The sequence below is a fragment of the Aegilops tauschii genome, chromosome 6, assembly GCF_002575655.3.
Source record: "Aegilops tauschii subsp. strangulata cultivar AL8/78 chromosome 6, Aet v6.0, whole genome shotgun sequence".
Taxonomy (NCBI): Eukaryota; Viridiplantae; Streptophyta; class Magnoliopsida; order Poales; family Poaceae; genus Aegilops; species Aegilops tauschii.
The window spans coordinates 61713624-61736040 of NC_053040.3; the positions used below are offsets into that span (position 1 = coordinate 61713624).

Sequence of the window (22417 nt, forward strand, 5' to 3'; positions counted from 1 at the left end):
ACTAGATTATTGACTCTAGTGCAAGTGGGAGACTATTGGAAATATGCCCTAGAGGCAATAATAAATGGTTATTATTATATTTCTTTGTTCATGGTAATTGTCTATTGTTCATGCTATAATTGTGTTATCCGGAAATCGTAATACATGGGTGAATACATAGACCACAACGCGTCCCTAGTAAGCCTCTAGTTGACTAGCTCGTTGATCAACCGATAGTCATGGTTTCCTGACTATGGACATTCGATGTCGTTGATAACGGGATCACATCATTAGGAGAATGATGTGATGGACAAGACCCAATCCTAAGCATAGCATAAAAGATCGTGTAGTTTCGTTTGCTAGAGCTTTTCCAATGTCAAGTATCTTTTCCTTAGACCATGAGATCGTGCGACTCCCGGATACCGTAGGAGTCCTTTGGGTGTGCCAAACGTCACAACGTAACTGGGTGACTATAAAGGTGCACTACGGGTATCTCCGAAAGTGTCTGTTGGGTTGGCACGGATCGAGACTGGGATTTGTCACTCCGTGTGACGGAGAGGTATCTCTGGGACCACTCGGTAATGCATCATCATAATGAGCTCAATGTGACTAAGGCGTTAGTCACGGGATCATGCATTGCGGTACGAGTAAAGAGACTTGCCGGTAACGAGATTGTACAAGGTATTGGGATACCGACGATCGAATCTCGGGCAAGTAACATACCGATTGACAAAGGGAATTGTATACGGGATTGATTGAATCCTCGACATCGTGGTTCATCCGATGAGATCATCGTGGAACATGTGGGAGCCAACATGGGTATCCAGATCCCGCTGTTGGTTATTGACCGGAGAGGCATCTCGGTCATGTCTGCATGTCTCCCGAACCCGTAGGGTCTACACACTTAAGGTTCGGTGACGCTAGGGTTGTAGAGATATGTGTATGCGGAAAACCGAAAGTTGTTCGGAGTCCCGGATGAGATACCGGACGTCACGAGGAGTTCCAGAATGGTCCGGAGGTGAAGAATTATATATAGGAAGTCAAGTTTCGGCCACCCGGAAAGTTTCGGGGGTTACTGGTATTGTACCGGGACCACCGGAAGGGTCCCGGGGGTCCACCGGGTGGGGCCACCTATCCCGGAGGGCCCCGTGGGCTGAAGTGGGAAGGGAACCAGCCCCTAGTGGGCTGGGCTCCCCCCATGGGCCTCCCCCCTGCGCCTAGGGGAAGAAACCCTAGGGTGGGGGGGCGCCCCACTTGCCTTGGGGGGCAAGGCACCCCCCTGGCCGCCGCCCCCCCCCCCCCACCAGATGGGTTCTGGCCGGCGCCCCCCCTCCCAGGGGGCCTATATAAAGGGGGGAGGGAGGGCAGTAGAACAACAGCCTTGGGCGCCTCCCTCCTCCCCTGCTACACCTCTCCCTCTCGCAGAAGCTCGGCGAAGCCCTGCCGAGACCCGCTACATCCACCAACACGCCGTCGTGCTGCTGGATCTCCATCAACCTCTCCTTCCCCGTTGTTGGATCAAGAAGGAGGAGACGTCGCTGCACCGTACGTGTGTTGAACGCGGAGGTGCCGTCCGTTCGGCACTCGATCATCGGTGATTTGAATCACGGCGAGTACGACTCCGTCATCCACGTTCATTGGAACGCTTCCGCTCGCGATCTACAAGGGTATGTAGATGCACTCCTTTCCCCTCGTTGCTAGTATACTCCATAGATGCATCTTGGTGAGCATAGGAAAATTTTAAAATTATGCTACGATTCCCAACAGCAGGGGCTCGCCAGACCACATCCAGACTATAAGACCCTTCATGGCTGGTTCGGCCGCCTTGTGGAGCTCGACCAGTTGCTTCAACTGGTCGCTCAAAGGCATTGGGTGTTCGGTCCCAGTATCTGAGACCAGAACAACTTCTCCGTCGAGCTCCCCTCCTCGGCCCGGTAGAACTCCGCGGCATCTAACACACTGCGGGGTAGATCTGCGAATGCTCCTGGAGAGCTCCGAACTCGGGTAAGTAAAAAGAAAGTTTCCTTCACATGCTTGCTTTGCATAATGAATGCCTTACCCGCCGCTATCTTCTTAACCGCCTCAATTTCCTGGAGGGCCTTTTGGGCTTCGGCCTTGGCATGTTGTGCGCTTTCGACGGCCTTTGAGTCAAGCTCCAAGGACTCGTGCTTCTTGATGAGAGCCTAGAGCTCTTGCTGCACCTCGCCTACTCGGGCCTCTTGTTTCTCTCGCTCGATGCGCTCCTTGGCCGCTTTGTCTTCGGCCTCGGATAGCGCCTTCTACAGGGCCGCCACTTCGGTCGTGGCCCCTAGCAAAATTCATGACGATCCTATTATTCCAAAACCAAATTTTTCTTTATAATTTACAGACGGGGTATCACTTACCTTTGTTCTCTTCGAGCTGCCTCTTGGTAAGGCCGAGCTCTTCCTTGGACCGCTCAAGGTCCCGCTTCAGTGCGGCGACCTCCGCAGTACGTGCGGCAGCGGCCAACAGTGAAGCCTGCATATGCACATAGACATACTATGATTAGACTCCTGCGATTTTTTGTCCTCTATTCGGCCTTCCTTCGCGAACGCCAAACATAGCATCAGGGGCTACTCTCTATGCGGTAACATTCTATTATAATTTGATTACTTACCTCAAAGCCTGTTAGGAGGCTGGCACAGGCTTCAGCCAGTCCGTTCTTGGCGGACTGAACCTTCTTGACCACCGCGCTCATAATGGTGCGGTGCTCTTCGTCAATGGAAGCGCCGCGAAGCACTTCTAGCAAGTTGTCCGATGCCTCTGGATGAACAGAGGCCATCGGCACAGATGGCTTGCCCCCCTTAGCGAGGGGTTGCCTGACAGAATCCGGAACCACTGGAGGTTCCGGCGCCGTATTCGGCTTGGGGCTAGACTTGCTGCCCCCGGTGTTAGGGCCCAGAGGAGTCTTGCCCCTCGTGCGCCCAGCGCCTGGAATGTCGCCTTGAAGCGCCTCTGGAACTGTCCCCCCTTGGTTCAGTCCCCTTTGAGACAACACCTCGGCGTCGTCCGTAGGGCGGGGGGAGGAGGCGGTCGAGAGTGAATCGCTGTTCATATCTGACGAGCCCAAAGAATCATCCGACGAAGATACGTCGATGTGGGCTCGGGATGGGCTGTATGATCATGTTCGGCATGATAAGAAGCAACAAAACGAAACATACCGGAATTACTATGGTATCCGGATACTTACGACTTCGCCAGGGGCTTGTCCCTGGGCAACCACTCCTCTTCGCTGAAGGCGGCGGTGGTGGAGTTGTCCGGAAGGAGGGTCCTTCCCTTCTTGGACCCTTCGGCCGCCCCAGACGGGGCGGCCTTCCTTTTCTTGTCTCCCCCGGCTGGGGGGGGGGGGAGAGCTTTCCTCTTCCTCCTCCTTGTTTTCATGGGAGTAGTGCGCGTCGGTGTTTTCGGACGATGAGTCCGATATAACCTTGCGCCGGAGACCCTTCCTGGTCCCCGTGGCCTTCTTCTTGGCCTTCTTCTCCGGCACCTCATAAGGCGCCGGAACCAGCATCTCTGTTAGGATAGCATCTGCTGGATCTTCGGGCAGGGGAGCCGGACAATCGATTTGCTCCGCTGTCGCTACCTAGTCCTGTTAAATGGCGTGGAGGCTTAGATCCCACGCGTGGTTATACTGGGGATAAGAACATCTTATGAGATGTAAAAGACTTACCGGATTGGGAGGGTGCTTTGCACTGAGTCCGCGGTCCTCGGTGAGGGGAGGAGGTACCTTGGCGCCCTTGAACAGCACCTTCCAGACGTCCTTGTGCGTCGTGTCGAAGAGCTCTCGCAGCGTCTGGTGCTCGGCCGGGTCGAACTCCCACAAATTGAATGTCCGTCTTTGACACGGGAGGATCCGGCGGAAGAGCATGACTTGGACCACGTTGACGAGCTTGATTTTCTTGCTCATCATGTTTTTGATGCATGTCTGGAGTCCGGTCAGCTCTACCGAGGAACCCCAGGATAGGCCCTTCTCTTTCCAGGAGGTGAGCCGCATGGGGATTCCAGATCGAAATTCGGGGGCCGCCACCCAGTTGGTGTCGCGTGGCTCGGTGATGTAGAACCACCCCGATTGCCACACCTTTATGGTCTCCACATAGGAGCCTTCGAGCCAGGTGACATTGGGCATTTTGCCCACCATGGCGCCTCCGCACTCCGCTTGCTGGCCAACCACCACCTTCGGTTTAACATTGAAGGTCTTCAGCCACAGGCTGAAGTGGGCCTTGATGCGGACGAAGGCCTCGCACACGACGATAAACGCCGAGATGTTGAGGATGAAATTGGGGGCCAGATCGTGAAAGTCCAGCCCGTAGTAGAAGATGAGCCCGCGGACAAACGGGTGGAGGGAAATCCCAGTCCGCGGACGAAGTGGGTAAGAAAAACCACCCTCTCATGGGGTTCTGGAGTAGGGATGATCTGCCCCGCATCTGGCAGCCGGTGTGTGATATCCGCGGCCAGATATCCGGCTCCCCGCAGCTTTGTGATGTCCTCCTCCGTATTGGAGGAGACCATCCACTTGCCTCCCGCTCCGGACATGCTTGGAGTGGTTTGAGGAGAAAAACGCGAACTTGGGTGCTGGAGCTCGAGTGCGCAAGAATGGATGAGCAAGGAGGAAGAAGGCGTGGGTGACAAGGGGGAATCCTTGTCCCTTTATAAGGGCGGAAGAAGCTATGCGCCTCCCCACCTACCTGGTAAACTCGCTTATTCCCCAAGCGCCGTATATGATGGCGCGGTTGGGTTACCCACATCCGTATTAATGAGAATCCCGTGATAAGGGGACACGATCTCTGCTTCGACAAGACGTGCCAAGAAAACCGCCTCGCAATATGTGCAGTGGCTGGTTGGGAAAAACGGTTCGAATAATGACTAGGCCGTAGTATGATGTCATGCTACAGAATGTGTCAGCAGATTAGATTTGTGGAAATATTATTCTCTCTACGGTGGTATGTGGAATTTGTTTTGCAGAGCCGGACACTATCCTTGTGTTCAAAATCTTCTATGGAGTATTCGGAGGAAGAACCCACCTTGCAATGCCGAAGACAATCTGCGCGCCGGACTCATCGTCATTGAAGCCTGGTTCAGGGGCTACTGAGGGAGTCCTGGATTAGGGGGTCCTCGGATAGCCGGACTATATCCTTCGGCCGGACTGTTGGACCATGAAGATACAAGATTGAAGACTTCGTCCCGTGTCCGGATGGGACTCCCCTTGGTGAGGAAGGCAAGCTTGGCAATACGGATATGTAGATCTCCTCCCTTGTAACCGACTCTGTGTAACCCTAGCCCCCTCCGGTGTCTATATAAACCAGAGGGTTTAGTCCGCAGGACAACAACAATCATACCATAGGCTAGCTTCTAGGGTTTAGCCTCTACGATCTCGTGGTAGATCAACTCTTGTAATACTCATATCATCAAGATCAATCAAGCAGGAAGTAGGGTATTACCTCCATCGAGAGGGCCCGAACCTGGGTAAACATCGTGTTCCCCGCCTCCTGTTACCATCCGCCTTAGACGCACAGTTCGCGACCCCCTACCCGAGATCCACCGGTTTTGACACCGACAGTGGGGACTAAAGGTCCCCCCCTTTAGTACCGGTTCATCAGAAACCGCCAGTAAAGGGCTACCACGTGGCGCGAGCGAGCGCCGGGGGCGGGGAGACCTTTAGTACCGGTTGGTAACACCAACCGGTACTAGAAGGTTGGGGGGGGTGGGTTCATGATTTCTTTTTCCTTTAATTTTGTGTTTTCCATTTAATTATTTTTCATTTGCCGGTATTTTACAATACTACATATTGTACACGTTATGCATATATATAAATAGAATTTCTTGTAGAACCGATCATATATATATCATCGAATGTCTCGCACCACCATTCACACATACACATGTACATATATACAATTTGGTATATACAATTTCTCCTACATGGAGGCATGACTACGGTAGCGGGTAATGGTAGTATTCTCCTTTGGGATCTATGACCTAGTCGAGCAAAAATCTCGGAATTTCCTCTTGAATTGCTCGTACGCGATCCTCCGGTAGGAGCTTATCCCGCACCTCATCGAACTTTTAAGAAGGAGATCAATATGCATGTATTAGTCGTTGTGTGATTAGATATCGATAATGATGTAAAAATTGTGAATAATGTTCTCGCAAACGTACCCATAGCTGTCTAGAAGATGTGCTCCTTTCAGACGCCATCATGCGAATGTTCTCGCAAACGTAGTATGCACATAAATCAGTCCCCGGCGCCTGCTTCATGGCCTTTACGAGAATAGAATTCAATCAGATAATAATTAATCAAGCATGATAATTAATGGTATTGAAACTAGAATAAAAGAGATGGTTGAAGGAAATATGCCCTAGAGGTAATAATAAAGTTGTTATTTATATTTTCTTATATCATGATAAATGTTTATTATTCATGCTAGAATTGTATTAACCGGAAACTTAGTACATGTGTGAATACATAGACAAACAGCGTGTCACTAGTATGCCTCTACTTGACTAGCTCGTTAATCAAAGATGGTTAAGTTTCCTAGCCATAGACATGAGTTGTCATTTGATTAACGGGATCACATCATTAGAGAATGATGTGATTGACAAGACCCATCCGTTAGCTTAGCACGATGATCGTTTAGTTTGTTGCTATTGCTTTCTTCATGACTTATACATGTTCCTATGACTAGGATATTATGCAACTCCCGAATACCGAAGGAGCACTTAGTGTGCTATCAAACGTCACAACGTAACTGGGTGATTATAAAGATGCTCTACAGGTGTATCTGATGGTGTTTGTTAAGTTGGCATAGACTGAGATTAGGATTTGTCACTCTGATTGTCGGAGAGGTATCTCTGGGCCCTCTCGGTAATGCACATCACTATAAGCCTTGCAAGCAATGTGACTAATGAGTTAGTTGCGGGATGATGCATTACGTTACGAGTAAAGAGACTTGCCGGTAACGAGATTGAACTAGGTATTGAGATACCGACGATCGAATATCGGGCAAGTAACATACCGATGACAAAGGGAACAACGTATGTTGTTGTGCAGTTTAATCGATAAAGATCTTCGTAGAATATGTGGGAGCCAATATGAGCATCCAGGTTCTGCTATTGGTTATTGACCAGAGATGAGTCTCGGTCATGTCTACATAGTTCTCGAACCCGTAGGGTCCACACGCTTAACGTTCGATGACGATCGGTATTATGAGTTTATGTGTTTTGATGTACCAAAGATTGTTCGGAGTCCCGGATGTGATCACGGACATGACGAGGAGTCTCGAAATGGTTGAGACATAAAGATTGATATATTGGACGATGTTATTCGGACACCGGATGAGTTCCGGGGGTCATCGAATAAATATCGGAGTACCGGGGGGTTATCGGAAACCCCGGGTGAACTAATGGGCCAACATGGGCCTTGTGAGAGAGAGAGGAGCGGCCCCAAGGGCTGGCCGCCCCCCTTGAGGAGTCCGAATTGGACTAGGAGGGGGCGGCGCCCCCATCTTTCCCTCTCCCTCTCTCCCTCTCCTTCCTCCCCCCTCTCTTCCCTTGTTGGAAACCCTACTAGGAATAGGATTCCTAGTAGGAATCCTACTTGGGGCGCGCCCCGTGAGGGCCGGCCGGCCTCCCCCTTGCTCCTTTATATACGGGGGCAGGGGGGCACCCTAGGACACACAAGTCAATAGTTTTTTTAGCCATGTGCGGTGCCCCCTCCACAGATTTCCACCTCGGTCATACCGTTGTAGTGCTTAGGCGAAGCCCTGCGTCGGTAACTACATCATCACCGTCATCACGCCGTCATGCTGACGAAACTCTCCCTCGGCCTCAGTTGGATCAAGAGTTCGAGGGACATCACCGAGCTGAACGTGTGCAGATCGCGGAGGTGCCGTGCGTTCGGTACTTGATCAGTTGGATCGCGAAAACGTTCGACTACATCAACCGCGTTACTTAACGCTTCCACTTTCGGTCTACGAGGCTACGTGGACACACTCTCCCGCTCGTTGCTATGCATCACATAGATAGATCTTGCGTGTTCGTAGGTAAATTTTTTGAAATACTGCGTTCCCCAACAGTGGCATCCGAGCCAGGTCTATGTCTAGATGTTATATGCATGAGTAGAACACAAAGAGTTGTGGCGATAATAGTCATACTGCTTACCAGCATGTCATACTTTGGTTCGGCGGTATTGTTGGATGAAGTGGCTCAGACCGACATTACGTGTACGCTTACGCGAGACTGGTTCTACCGACGTGCTTCGCACACAGGTCGGTAGTGGGTGTCTGTTTCTCCAACTTTAGTTGAATCGAGTGTGACTACTCCTGGTCCTTGTTGAAGGTTAAAACAGCACACTTGACGAAAAATCATTGTGGTTTTGATGCGTAGGTAAGAACGGTTCTTGCTAAGCCCGTAGGAGCCACGTAAAACTTGCAACAACAAAGTAGAGGACGTCTAACTTGTTTTTGCAGGGCATGTTGTGATGTGATATGGTCAAGACGTGATGATATAAATTGTTGTATGAGATGATCATGTTTTGTAACAGAGTTATCAGCAACTGGCAGGAGCCATATGGTTGTCGCTTTATTGTATGCAATGCAATCGACATGTAATTGCTTTACTTTATCACTAAGCGGTAGCGATAATCGTGATAGCAATAGTTGGCAAGACGACAACGATGCTTCGATGGAGATCAAGGTGTCAAGCCGGTGACGATGGTGATCATGACGGTGCTTTGGAGATGGATATCAAAGGCACAAGATGATGATGGCCATATCATATCACTTATATTGATTGCATGTGATGTTTATCCTTTATGCATCTTATTTTGCTTAATTCGGCGGTAGCATTATAAGACGATCTCTCACTAAGTTTCAAGGTATAAGTGTTCTCCCTGAGTATGCACCATTGCGACAGTTCGTCGTGCCGAGACACCACGTGATGATCGGGTGTGATAAGCTCTACGTTCACATACAACGGGTGCAAGCCAGTTTTGCACACGCAGAATACTCGGGTTAAACTTGACGAGCCTAGCATATGCAGATATGGCCTCGGAACACTGAGACCGAAAGGTCGAGCGTGAATCATATAGTAGATATGATCAACATAGTGATGTTCACCATTGAAAACTACTCCATCTCACATGATAATCGTACATGGTTTACTTGATTTGGATCACGTGATTATTTAGATGATTAGAGGGAGTTCTTAAGTAATATGATTAATTGAACTTTAATTTATCATGAACTTAGTACCTAATAGCATTTTGCATGTCTATGTTGTTGTAGATCAATGGCCCGTGCTACTGTTCCTTTGAATTTTAATGCGTTCCTAGAGAAAGCGAAGTTGAAAGATGATGGTAGCAACTACACGGACCGGGTCCGTAACTTGAGGATTATCCTCATTGCTGCATAGAAGAATTACGTCCTAGAAGCACCGCTAGGTGCAAGACCCGCTGCAGGAGCAACGTCGGACGTTGTGAATGCCTGGCAGAGCAAAGCTGATGACTACTCGATAGTTCAGTGTGCCATGCTTTACGGCTTAGAACCGGGACTTCAACGACGTTTTGAACATCATGGAGCATATGAGATGTTCCAGGAGTTGAAGTTAATATTTCAAGCAAATGCCCGGATTGAGAGATATGAAGTCTCCAATAAGTTCTACAGCTGCAAGATGGAAGAGAATAGTTCTGTCAGTGAGCATATACTCAAAATGTCTGGGTATAACAATCACCTGATTCAACTGGGAGTTAATCTTCCGGATGATAGTGTCATGGACAGAATTCTTCAATCACTGCCACCAAGCTACAAGAGCTTCATGATGAACTATAACATGCAAGGGATGTATAAGACAATTCCTGAGCTCTTCGAGATGCTAAAGGCTGCGGAGGTAGAAATCAAGAAGGAGCATCAAGTGTAGGGATGGCAATGGGTAGGGTATGGGCGGGTACGACCTTTTTCTACCCAAACCCATACCCAATTTTTTTCTATACCCACCCACTTCACTATCCATGGGCACGAATTAGTACCCATGCCCATACCCATCGGGTATCCTATAACCAATGGGTATCCGGTGGGCATAATATATAGCATTGACATAACAAATTAAGATGAGAAAAAAAGTCTAAATTCAGGTACTCATCCATCAGAATCAGGTTTGCACTTACATAAAAGTTCACAATGACATTTGACACACAATTAAAGGTCTTATTCTCCATTACAAACTAAAATTAAGAAAAATAATAATTTGCGAACTTGCAATGCTAAGAACAATCAACCAATGAGCCAAACAACATGGCATGAATAACAACAATGTGCGCCCATGCTTCAATGCTAACAGCACGTCCCTCCTGCACGCCACTTGCTCATTTTAGTCTTCAATGGTGTACACATTCCTCCTGCAAAAGAAATAAAAAGTATAAGGATGTACACAATAACATCATTGGTATGAACAGGATAAGTTGTAAATGGATGCAACATATTGTTACCATAGCTTCTTGTTCATCTTCAAGAACAGATTGAATCGCAAAGTGGTCGGATGTGACATTATCTAAAGCAAAATTATTCGACATTTAGTTAGAAGATAGTCAAAGAAAACAAAATACAATTCATAATTATTCATGAATGAAATGAATGGATTATTACCAAACATATTAGCACGACTCCATGCTTGCATGCACATAAGAGCTTCAGCGGTTTTGGGTGCAAGGAGACTTCGATGTGCACTAAGTATTCTGCCGCTGGTACTAAATGCAGATTCGGATGCCACGGTTGTGACTGGAATGGGTAATATATCATGAGCAATCCTTTGCAAGGTGGGATACTTCATACCTCCAACCTTCCACCAAGTAATGATGTCAACCTCTTGTGTTCTAGGGAGAGCAGGCTCCTCCAAGTACAAGTCCAATTCTGTGTGTAGCTGAGAAGAAACAATGGGCTGCTGCATCATATATTGATCAAGTAATATGCCCGCTTCATCGTCCTGATCTTTGTCAGCTTGGATAGCAACTTGGACAGAAGCAGCAGGCTCGTCGGATTCTTGGTATTCAAGCAACAATTCAACCATAAGTTTTTTATCTCATCAACTTTATTGGCAACATGTTCATATCCATAAAGAGATCCAAATAAAGCATGCAGCATGTGAGTTTTATACCTAGGATCAAGAATAGTGGCCATGGCCATAAGACCATGCACATCAAGCCAATACTTATCGAACTTTTCCTTCATTTCTTCGGACATCTTTTGCATCAATTCATTATTACTAGCTGACCATTTCCTTATTGCCAAACGAATACATCATATCTTTGGAAAGAAAATATTAGATGTCACGTATTTAGTGCCCGACAATAACTCTGTGATACCATAAAGGATCTTTAGCTTATCACAAACCTCCTTCGCAAAATTCCAATCTTCTATTGTTGGACAACACTCAAACTGTTTAACTTGTCGACTTAGACGATAAAAAAATTCTTGATATTGCAATGTAGTGCTAAGCATGAGATAAGTTGAGTTCCATCGTGTTTTACAATCAAGTCCAATCTTTCTAGTGTATGGAATGTTCAGAGTCCGTGCCATCTTTTCAAACCTTTCATGCCTCTTTGGTGTGGCTGACCAATAAGCAACACTATCACGGACCCTCTCTATACCTTCTTTCAAGACACTCATTCCATCTTGAACAATCAAATTTAATATATGTGCACAACAACGCATATGGATTAGCTTGCCTTGCAACATAAGAGAGTTAGAATCCAACTTATCTTCCATATTCCAAATAGCTTTATCATTTGCCGCACAATTGTCAAGAGTCACTGTAGATATCTTCCTCTCAAGATGCCACTCGACGAGGACTTGATGTAGTGCTTCGCATATAACTTCAGGGTTATGAGGACATGGCACATACATGAACCTGGAACATAATACATAAATCAGTTTCAAACAGCAAGTAGATAAAACAGTTTCAGATTTACATGTAGACAAAATAGTTTTAGATTACAATGCATGGATATGGTTTTTACCTTAAGAGAAAACTCTTTAATTCCTAGTCTTCATCAATGAAATGTGCAGTAACAACCATATAGCCTTTCTTTTGATGTCCAGCAGTCCACAAGTCACTAGTCACAGCCACTCGATGGTTGAATTTTGCGAAATACTGGATCATGGCGTTCTTTTGTGTTTGATGGAGACCAATTATATCATTCTTAATTGTATTTCCACTGACCATCTTGAACATAGGTTGTAAAGATGCACAAAAAGATCTGAAACCAGCATGATCAACAATGGACAGAGGGTACTCATGCACACATATCATGATAGCAAGTTCTTTCCTAGCAACATCTTGGTCGAATACATAGTTTTCTAAATTGACTTTCCCAGCATCACCTTTTGTCAACCTCAATTTTTGTTGTTTTGAATCTTTGGATTTCTTAGCATCACAAGTTTCCAAATGAGACCTTAAATGTGAGGTCCCATGAGACTGTTCCCCACTAAGTTTCTTGTGACAGAACACACATTCAGCTTTCAATTTCCCATCAACAATTACTTCCTCAAAATCATTCCAAACCACAGATCTACGTTTTCTCTTAGAACCAGATTGTGTACCAGCATTCACTACCTCACTTTCAGTAGCATCAGCTTGTTGTATTGCGGACATATTCACAGCTGACCTCTCTTCTGCGGGTGATGGTGACGAGCCGGTGTTAGGGGACGCCATTCCAACAACCTTAAAAAATAGGCAAAAATTATGATGTGAATTTATGCTTACTGTATGCCATCAAAATTCCATCACTAAAGCAAATTTATGCATACTATATTCTATCACAAGTGATCTTTTTATGCCATCAAAATTCCATCACTAAAGAAAAATTATCAGGGCAGTTTAGGATTACTGTATGCCATCACTAAAGAAAAATACTCACCTCTTCCCTTGAACTAACGTTGCTCTGCTTCTCCACTCCACGTGATTTTTGAGCTTTGACTCTTTGACCTCTGCCGGCCATGGTCGCTGGAGGAGTAGTGAAGAGCCCTACCCGGCGTCAAGGAAGGGCGGCCAGCGAGCAGATCTAGTCGGCGGGAAGGAAGGGCAGCCTGGGAGAGGCTCTAGCCGGAGGAAGGAGGGGCGTCGAGGGAGCAGCCCTAGCGGGCGGCGAGCGAGCTGCCCCTAGGCGGCGGCAAAGCTGGACGGCGACGGGTAGAAGTGACTGGGAATTGGGAAAGGATTAAGTAGAAGTAAGGGAGATGAAGAATCGAAGATGCAGAGTAGTGGGGCGCCTCGGTTGGGGATGAATCAACGACGGTGACGAGTAACTGCGCCCTCGATTGCTTCGTCTTTCGAGGTCGAGGAAAAGCAGAGAAGATAATTGCTGTAGGATTACGAGGGGTCTAGTGGGATGGCCGGCTATGGGCTTGTGGTCCATGGGCTAGTTAAGGTAATTACTATACGTTTACCCATATATTATATGATTTAATTTATTTATTAATGTTTTGGGTATCCATTGGGTTACCCATGGGTACTTCATACCCATACCCTACCCATATATTTTGCGGGTATGGATACCCATTATCCATGGGTATGAAACGGTAGAAAGTCTCACCCATGCCCACTGTTTTCGGGTAGGGTATCCACGGGTACCCATACCCATGGGCAAAATTGTCATCCCTAATCAAGTGTTGATGGTCAACAAGACCACCAGTTTAAGAAAAAGGGTAAAGGGAAGAAGGGGAACTTCAAGAAGAACGGCAAAGCAAGTTGCTGCTCAAGTGAAGAAGCCCAAGTCTGAACCTAAGCTTGAGACTGAGTGCTTCTACTGCAAAGGGACTGGTCACTGGAAGCGGAACTACCCCAAGTATTTGGCGGATAAGAAGGATGCAAAATGAACAAAGGTATATGTGATATACATGTTATTGATGTGTACCTTACTAATGCTCGCAGTAATACCTGGGTATTTGATACTGGTTCTGTTGTTAATATTTGCAACTCGAAACAGGGACTACGGATTAAGCGAAGATTGGCTAAGGACGAGGTGACAATGCGCGTGGGAAATGGTTCCAAAGTCGATGTGATCGCCGTCGGCACGCTACCTCTACATCTACCTTCGGGATTAGTTTTAGACCTAAATAATTGTTATTTGATGCCAGCGTTAAACATGAACATTATATCTGGATCTTGTTTAATGCGAGACTGTTATTCATTTAAGTCTGAGAATAATGGTTGTTCTATTTATATGACTAATATCTTTTATGGTCATGCACCCTTGAAGAGTGGTCTATTTTTGTTGAATCTCGATAGTAGTGATACACATATTCATAATATTGAAGCCAAAATATGCAGAGTTGATAATGATAATGCAACTTATTTGTGGCACTGCCATTTGGGTCATATTGGTGTAAAGCGCATCTAGAAACTCCATACTGATGGACTTTTGGAATCACTTGATTATGAATCACTTGGTACTTGCGAACCATGCCTCATGGGCAAGATGGCTAAAACTCCGTTCTCCGGAATAATGGAGCGAGCAACAGATTTATTGGAAATAATACATACTGATGTATGTGGTTCAATGAATGTTGAGGCTCGCGGCGGGTATCGTTATTTTCTGACCTTCACAGATTATTTGAGCAGATATGGGTATATCTACTTGATGAAACATAAGTCTGAAACATTTGAAAAGTTCAAAGAATTTCAGAGTGAAGTGGAAAATCATCGTAACAAGAAAATAAAGTTTCTGCGATCTGATCGTGGAGGAGAATATTTGAGTTACGAGTTTGGTCTTCATTTGAAACAATGCAGAATAATTTCGCAACTCACGCCACCCGGAACACCACAGCATAATGGTGTGTCCGAATGTCGTAACCGCACTTTATTGGATATGGTGCGATCTATGATGTCTCTTACTGATTTATCGCTATCATTTTGGGGTTATGCTTTAGAGACAGCTGCATTCACGTTGAATAGGGCACCATCTAAATCCGTTGAGACGACACCTTATGAATTGTGGTTTGGCAAGAAACCCAAGTTGCCGTTTCTTAAAGTTTGGGGCTGCGATGCTTATGTGAAAAAGCTTCAACCTGATAAGCTCGAACCAAAATCGGAGAAATGTGTCTTCATAGGATACCCAAAAGAGATTGTTGGGTACACCTTCTATCACAGATCCGAAGGCAAGATATTCGTTGCTAAGAATGGATCCTTTCTAGAGAAGGAGTTTCTCTCGAAAGAAATGAGTGGGAGGAAAGTAGAACTTGATGAGGTAACTGTACCTGCTTCCTTATTGGAAAGTAGTTCATCATAGAACTCAGTTCCTATGACTCCTACACCAATTAGTGAGGAAGCTAATGATGATGATCATATAATTTTAGATCAAGTTACTACCGAACCTTGTAGGTCAACCAGAGTAAGATCCGCACCAGAGTGATACGGTAATCCTGTTCTGGAGGTCATGTTACTTGACCATGACGAACCTACGAACTATGAGGAAGCGATGATGAGCCCAGATTCCGCGAAATGGCTTGAGGCCATGAAATCTGAGATGGGATCCATGTATGAGAACAAAGTGTGGACTTTGGTTGACTTGCCCGATGATCGACAAGCCATAGAAAATAAATGGATCTTCAAGAAGAAGACTGACGCTGACGGTAATGTTACTGTCTACAAAGCTCGACTTGTTGCGAAAGGTTTTCGACAAGTTCAAGGAGTTGACGATACGTCTCCAACGTATTTATAATTTTTGATTGCTCCATGCTATTATATATTTTGTTTTGGATGTTTAATGGGATTTATTATAAACTTTTATATTATTTTTGGGACCAACCTAATAACCCAAGGCCCAGTGCAAATTGCTGTTTTTTACCTATTTCAGTGTTTTGCAGAAAAGGAATATCAAACGGAGTTCAAACGGAATGAAACCTTCGGGAGCGTGATTTTTGAAACAAACGTGATCCAGAGGACTTGGAGTGGACGTCAAGAAACAACCGAGGAGGCCACGAGGCAGGGAGGCGCGCCCCCACCCTCGTGGGCCCCTCGTGGCTCCTCCAACCTACTTCTTCCTCCTATATATACCTACGTACCCCGAAACCATCGAGGAGCACCACGAAACCCTATTTCCACCGCCGCAACCTTCTGTACCCGTGAGATCCCATCTTGGGGCCTTTTCCGGCGCTCCGCCGGAGGGGGCATCGATCACGGAGGGCTTCTACATCAACACCATAGCCTCTCCGATGATGTGTGAGTAGTTTACCTCAGACCTTCGGGTCCATAGTTATTAGCTAGATGGCTTCTTCTCTCTCTTTGGATCTCAATACAAAGTTCTCCTCGATCTTCTTGGAGATCTATTCGATGTAACTCTTTTTTGCGGTGTGTTTGTCAAGATCCGATGAATTGTGGGTTTATGATCAAGATTATCTATGAACAATATTTGAATCTTCTCTGAATTCTTTTATGTATGATTGGTTATCTTTGCAAGTCTCTTCGAATTATCAGTTTGGTTTGGCCTACTAGATTGATCTTTCTTGCAATGGGAGAAGTGCTTAGCTTTGGGTTCAATCTTGCGTTGCTCGATCCCAATGACAGAAGGGGAAACGACACGTATTGTATTGTTGCCATCGAGGATAAAAAGATGGGGTTTATATCATACTGCTTGAGTTTATCCCTCTACATCATGTCATCTTGCCTAATGCGTTACTCTGTTCTTATGAACTTAATACTCTAGATGCATGCTGGATAGCGATCGATGTGTGGAGTAATAGTAGTAGATGTAGTCAGGAGTCGGTCTACTTGTTGCAGACGTGATGCCTATACATGATCATGCCTAGATATTCTCATAAGTATGGTCAGTTCTATCAATTGCTCGACAGTAATTTGTTCACCCACCGTAATACTTATGCTATCTTGACAGAAGCCACTAGTGAAACCTATGGCCCCCGGGTCTATTTTCCATCATATTAATCTCCCGTCAACTAGCTATTTCTTTTGCCGTTTATTTTGCAATTTTTACTTTTCACTCTATACAACAAAAATACCAAAAATATCATCTTATCATCTCTATCAGATCTCACTTTTCCAAGTGGTTGTGAAGAGATTGACAACCCCTTTATCGCATTGGTTGCAAGGTTCTTATTTGTTTGTGTAGGTACGAGGGACTTGCGTGTGGCCTCCTACTAGATTGATACCTTGGTTCTCAAAACTGAGGGAAATACTTACGCTACTTTGCTACATCACCCTTTCCTCTTCAAGGGAAAACCAACGCATGCTCAAGAGGTAGTAGTTGACTACGATGAGACCTTCTCACTCGTAGCGATGCTTAAGTCCGTCCGAATCATGTTAGCAATTGCCGCATTTTATGATTATGAAATTTGGCAAATGGATGTAAAAACTGCATTCCTGAATGGATTTCTGGAAGAAGAGTTGTATATGATGCAACCAGAAGGTTTTATCGATCCAAAGGATGCTAACAAAGTGTGCAAGCTCCAACGATCCATTTATGGACTGGTGCAAGCATCTCGGAGTTGGAATAAATGTTTTGATAGTGTGATCAAAGCATATGGTTTTATAAAGACTTTTGGAGAAACCTGTATTTACAAGAAAGTGAGTGGGAGCTCTATAGCATTTCTAATGTTATATGTGGATGAAATATTGTTGATTGGAAATGATGTAGAATTTCTGGATAGCATAAAAGGATACTTGAATAAAAGTTTTTCAATGAAAGACCTCGGTGAAGCTGCTTATATATTGGGCGTCAAGATCTATAGAGATAGATCAAGATGCTTAATAAGACTTTCACAAAGCACATACCTTGACAACGTTTTAAGGAAGTACAAAATGGATCAGTCAAAGAAAGGGTTCTTGCCTGTGTTGCAAGGTGTGAAATAGAGTCAGACTCAATGCCCGACCACTATAGAAGATAGAGAGAAAATGAAAGTCATTCCCTATGCCTCAGCCATAGGTTCTATCATGTACGCTATGCTGTGTACCAGACCTGATGTGTGCCTTGGCATAAGTCTGGCAGGGAGGTACCAAAGTAATCCAGGAGTGGATCACTGGACAGCGGTCAAGAACATCCTGAAGTACCTGAAAAGGACCAAGGATATATTTCTCGTTTATGGAGGTGACAAAGAGCTCGTCGTAAATGGTTACGTCGATGCTAGCTTTGACACTGATCCAGATGACTCTAAGTCACAAACCGGGTACATATTTATTTTGAATGGTGGAGCTGTCAGTTGGTGCAGTTTCAAGCAGAGCGTCGTGGCGGGATCTGCATGTGAAGCGGAGTACATACCTGTTTAAGAAGCAACAAATGAAGGAGTCTGGATGAAGGAGTTCATATCCGATCTAGGTGTCATACCTAATGCATCGGGTCCAATGAAAATCTTTTGTGACAATACTGGTGCAATTGCCTTGGCAAAGGAATCCAGATTTCACAAGAGAACCAAGCACATCAAGAGACGCTTCAATTCCATCCGGGATCAAGTCAAGGAGGGAGACATAGAGATTTGCAAGATACACACGGATCTGAATGTTGCAGACCCGTTGACTAAGCCTCTCTCATGAGCAAAACATGATCAGAACCAAGACTCCATGGGTGTTAGAATCATTACCGTGTAATCTAGATTATTGACTCTAGTGCAAGTGGGAGACTGAAGGAAATATGCCCTAGAGGCAATAACAAAGTTGTTATTTATATTTCCTTATATCATGATAAATGTTTATTATTCATGCTAGAATTGTATTAACCGGAAACTTAGTACATGTGTGAATACATAGACAAACAGAGTGTCACTAGTATGCCTCTACTTGACTAGCTCATTAATCAAAGATGGTTAAGTTTCCTAGCCATAGACATGAGTTGTCATGTGATTAACAGGATCACATCATTAGAGAATTATGTGATTGACAAGACCCATCCATTAGCTTAGCGCGATGATCGTTTAGTTTGTTGCTATTGCTTTCTTCATGACTTATACATGTTCCTATGACTATGAGATTATGCAACTCCCAAATACCGGAGGAGCACTTAGTGTGCTATCAAACATCACAACGTAACTGGGTGATTATAAAGATACTCTACAGGTGTCTCCGATGATGTTTGTTGAGTTGGCATAGATCGAGATTAGGATTTGTCACTCCGATTGTCAGAGAGGTATCTCTGGGCCCTCTCGGTAATGCACATCACTATAAGCCTTGCAAGCAATGTGACTAATGAGTTAGTTGTGGGATGATGCATTACGGAACGAGTAAAGAGACTTGCCGGTAACGAGATTCAACTAGGTATTGAGGTACCGACGATCGAATCTCGGGCAAGTAACATACCCATGACAAAGGGAACAACGTATGTTGTTATGCGGTTTGTCCGATAAAGATCTTCGTAGAATATGTGGGAGCCAATATGAGCATCCAGGTTCCGCTATTGGTTATTGACCAGAGATGAGTCTCGGTCATGTCTACATAGTTCTCGAACCCGTAGGGTCTGCACGCTTAACATTCGATGATGATCGGTATTATGAGTTTATGTGTCTTGATGTACCGAAGATTGTTCGGAGTCCCGGATGTGATCACGGACATGATGAGGAGTATCGAAATGGTCGATACATAAAGATTGATATATTGGACGATGTTATTCGGACACCGGATGAGCTCCGGGGGTCACCGGATAAATATAGGAGTACCGAGGGGTTATCGAAAACCCGGGGGAACTAATGGGCCTTGTGAGAGAGAGAGAGAGGAGGGGCCCCTAGGGCTGGCCACCCCCCTCAAGGAGTCCAAATTGGACTAGGAGGGGGCGGAGCCCCCCTCTTTCCCTCTCCTTCCTTCCCCCTCTCTTCCCTTGTTGGAAACCTACTAGGAATAGGATTCCTAGTAGGAATCCTACTTGGGGCACGCCCCATGAGGGCCGGCCGGCTCCCCCTTGATCCTTTATATACCGGGGCAGGGGGCATCCTAGGACACACAAGTCAACAGTTGTTTTAGCCGTGTGCGGTGCCCCCCTCCATAGATTTCCACCTCGGTCATATCGTTGTAGTGCTTAGGCGAAGCCCTGCGTCGGTAACTACATCATCACCGTCATCACGCCGTCGTGCTGACGAAACTCTCCCTCGGCCTCAGCTGGATCAAGAGTTCGAGGAACATCACCGAGCTGAACGTGTGCAGATCGCAGAGGTGCCATGCGTTCGGTACTTGATCGGTTGGATCGCAAAGACGTTCGACTACATCAACCGCATTACTTAACGCTTCCACTTTTGGTCTACGAGGGTACGTGGACACACTCTCCCGCTCGTTGCTATGCATCACATAGATAGATCTTGCGTGTTAGCAGGTAAATTTTTTGAAATACTGCGTTCCCCAACAATGGTAGGTAGCTAGTACTACTTAATTACTTACCTTGGGTCGATACCAAAACATCTTTTGTTTCCATTCGCCTGGAACCGTCTTGATGAACTTTTGCCAAGCCCTGCCCGCCGGCAAAGAAAACGAATAAAGGAGTTATAAATTAGTTGATATCAGGAAATGACGAACTAAAGAGGCCGACATATAGTTCAATAATGATTGAAATTACCTGTCGATTATCCCCTTCACGATTGAGTACTCACTTGATTCTTTAAGTAGTGAGTCCAGTACTTCAACTTTTCCTTCTTCAACTCGAATGTCTAACAAGATCCAGTGGTAACTGCATGCGCATACGTTTGCATGTATAAATTAAGCGGGCATGTGCATAACAATCATCAACTACCCTAAACCCTACACACTTATTAACATCTAGCTAGTAAGCAAAAACATAATTCGTAGTACAAGACAGTGTGACTCACTGGAAGTTGTAAGGAAGTAGTATATCTCGATTGGTATTGAGGCACTTCAAGAACTCTAGCATTTTTTTCTCTACGTCGTCTCGATACCATTCATATGTCCATGTCTCTTCATTAATTGTATTTGGGTCAATGAACCTAATGCCATAGCGTCCAGCTTTTTTCATTTCATAGATCTTCATCCTGCATAACACCATAGAAAAGAATATAGTGAGGATAATTACAAGTAATGATCAACGAGCACTACAGCTAGCTTGAGACTTAAATTACAGAAAGAAATCACTTACAGACAATAGCAACTGATGATAGATTTGTCGAGTGCGTGTTGATTGAATAACTGAAACAGTTCTGTATACTCAACAGATAGAGCTGTCTCATGGAAGTAATGCTCTTTCTTGACTTTCACCATGAGGGACTCTCGATTGGTAGTCTTGGTAATTTTCATGTACCATTGATGCAATTCATACATTCTCGTTGGGAGCTTCTTGACCTCCTCAGGCTTGACCTCCTGTACCTCGACTTGTACCGCTATGCACCATAGCTGCGGCGGCTCTCTTCCATTGTTGCTGAGGCGGCGGAAACGGCTGACGTGGCTGACTTGGAGGAGGAGGAGGAGTGGGCTGATGCGATGCCGGACTTGGAGGAGGAGGACTGGGCTGACGTGGTGCCAGACTTGGAGCAAGAGGAGTGGCCTGACGCGGTGCCGGACTTGGAGGAGGAGGAGTGGCCTGACGCGTTCACGGACTTGAAGGAGCAGGACTCTGCTGAGGCGGTGGCTGATGACTTGGAGGAGCGGGAGTCTGCTGACGCGGTGGCGGACTTCGAGGAGTCGTCGGCTGACGCGGTGTCGGTGGCCTTGCAGGAAAGATGATGGAATCATTTCTCCATAGGATGATACGATGTATGGCCTCTCTCAGTGTGTGCTCTTCGTCCCCTCCAGGAATGTCAAGATCTCGCCCCGAATATTGGTCCACCACTTCATCAACCACGACACGAGCATAGCGAGCTGGAATCGGGTTGCAATGGAAGGTTGCTTCGGGGAGATTTGTATAAGCAACGGCGTACGCCACCTTCATGGATATGTTCTTCATTTTGAAGTGTAGCTCACAATTAGTGCTCTCCGTGATGTCATCCACAGGGTATCTATCCAGCAGCTGTGCCTCGCCCGGGGTGGAACCCATGCTCCTTCTCGGCATGGATGGGATGGTGCTATCCAATGCTGGATCATCCGCTAGCTGCTGCCGCTGCTGAGACCACCTTCCTTGGCTAATTGAGTCGATCTGTTGCTACTGCCACTGGAATTGGAGTGCCAACTCCGCGTGCTTTGATTCTAGGCCTTTAAGGCGTTCTGGTTCCTGCTTCCGCTGCTCCTCCTCCAGCTTCCTCTTCTTCTCCTCCTCCATCTTCCTTCTCACACGGCTTCTGTAGTCGGTGTTCCAATCCGCAAACGCCTCATACCACGGAACAACGCCTTTGCCTCGTGTTCTTTCCTGGGTGTTCAGGATTTCCCAGGGCGTGCGTAAGCTCGTCGTTCTCTCTGTTGGGCGTGAGCACCCCCTTTCGAGCCTCTTCTATTGGAACAAGTAACTTGTCCTCGACTCCTTTAAGACTTGCCTTCTTCAAAAACCTTGCCTGTC

At 46.0% G+C, this 22417-nt stretch overlaps 1 pseudogene; it reads right to left on the reverse strand.

Moving 5' to 3' along the window:
- Positions 1–10121: 10121 nt before the first annotated feature.
- LOC109774464 (zinc finger BED domain-containing protein DAYSLEEPER-like) lies at positions 10122–13363 on the reverse strand (annotated as a pseudogene).
- Between the last annotated feature and the right edge of the window lie 9054 nt (positions 13364–22417).